The sequence below is a fragment of the Peromyscus leucopus genome, chromosome 23 (assembly GCF_004664715.2).
Source record: "Peromyscus leucopus breed LL Stock chromosome 23, UCI_PerLeu_2.1, whole genome shotgun sequence".
Lineage (NCBI taxonomy): Eukaryota > Metazoa > Chordata > Mammalia > Rodentia > Cricetidae > Peromyscus > Peromyscus leucopus.
In genome coordinates, this window is record NC_051082.1 from 15,882,842 (window position 1) to 15,884,454 (window position 1,613).

Sequence of the window (1,613 nt, forward strand, 5' to 3'; positions counted from 1 at the left end):
TCCAATTCCAGGGGATCGGATGCCCTCTTCTGGCCTCCACAGGCATCAGGCACAAACATGGTGCACAGACATGCATGCACACATAGACAACCATACACATAGAATAAAAATCTTAAAACACCCAAACAAAAGCAAATCAGCAGGCTGGTGTGATGGCCCAGCAGGTACTGTGACGTTGCTCTGATCCCCAGGGCCACATGGTGGGAGGGTAGAGCTGACTCCTGAGTTGTCTCCACTCAGTTCCATGTGGGGCTGTTGCAGCCTTTTCCTTTTTTATAAAAGATTTTTATATATTCAGTGTCCTGCCTGCATGTGTCCCTGCAGGTCAGAAGAGGGCACCAGATCTCATTACAGATGGTTGTGAGCCACCGTGTGGTTGCTGGGAATTGAACTCAGGTCCTCTGGAAGAGCAACCAGTGCTCTTAACCTCTGAGCCACCTCTCCAAACTTTTTTTTTTTTTCTTTATCAGGAACTGAGGCATAGACTTACCTAGAGCTGGGGCCTAGAGGGTCTGCATGTAAAGGTGGTATGGCAAAGCAGGTCTTCCAGCTGCTGCTGCGGGGGCCACAGCTGATCACAGACCTCGGCCTGAGGTGGCAGTGGGAAGCCCAAGCCAGTTTGCTGTGGCTAATGGAGGGTGGCAGAAATGGCAATAGATCCATGGGCCTCTTAGCTGGAAGGGGGGGAACCATGTTATTTCAAGAGCCCAGCTTGAACTAGCCTTTACCATCGGAGGATTTTCCAGGACACAGGCTGCTTTTGGGGCAAGGAGCCATCTTTGGCTGACATTGAAGGAAACCCAGAACATGACTTAGCCCAAACCAAGAAATAAACAGATATTTGAATATGGTAGCTAGGCAAGAGACCCTTTGGGCTACTATTCGAAGATTCTTTGGCCTTGCTCATAGTGCATTTGGTGTTACCATTGAGAAAACATGAGATGCAGAGGATGGTCTCGACACAGGAGTATCCAGAACCATGACTGTGATGCTGTGTAAACGTACAGTGGTCTTCGAGGGATGGCATGCTGTTTCCTGGAAGAACTAACACAAACCTGGCAAACTACAACTCTTTAGAGTTCTTTAATGTTACTGCCTTGGACACAGGACACCCCTCTACTCTCCTACCCATGTACAATTCTGATATTAATAAATTTTATTTCTTGTGTGTGATTGTCTGCCTGGATGTATGTATGTGCACCATGGGCATGCAGTGACTAAGGACGCCAGAATAGGGCATCGTTTCCCCTGGAACTATAGTTACTGGAAGCTGTGAGCTACCACGTGGGTGCTGGGAACCGAACTCTGATCCTCTGCAAGAGCAGCAGGTGCTCTGAACCTCTAAGCCATCTCTCCAGCCCCACAGTGTGGTTTCTTCTCATCTTGGATGGAAAGAACCCACGATATCCACTGGGAGTACAGAGTTGCAAAAAAAAGAACAGGTTTGGTGGGCCGGGCCAGGATCGGAGAGCGGGAACTCTTACTCTGGACAAATCACGGGGCGCCGCTGGCCGATTGGTGGTTGCCATGGCTTTTGGTACTTTCGCTAAACGTGTAGAAGCAGGCTCTCTTGACCTGGACCAATCACGACATGCCTGTCGCCGATTGGCGGT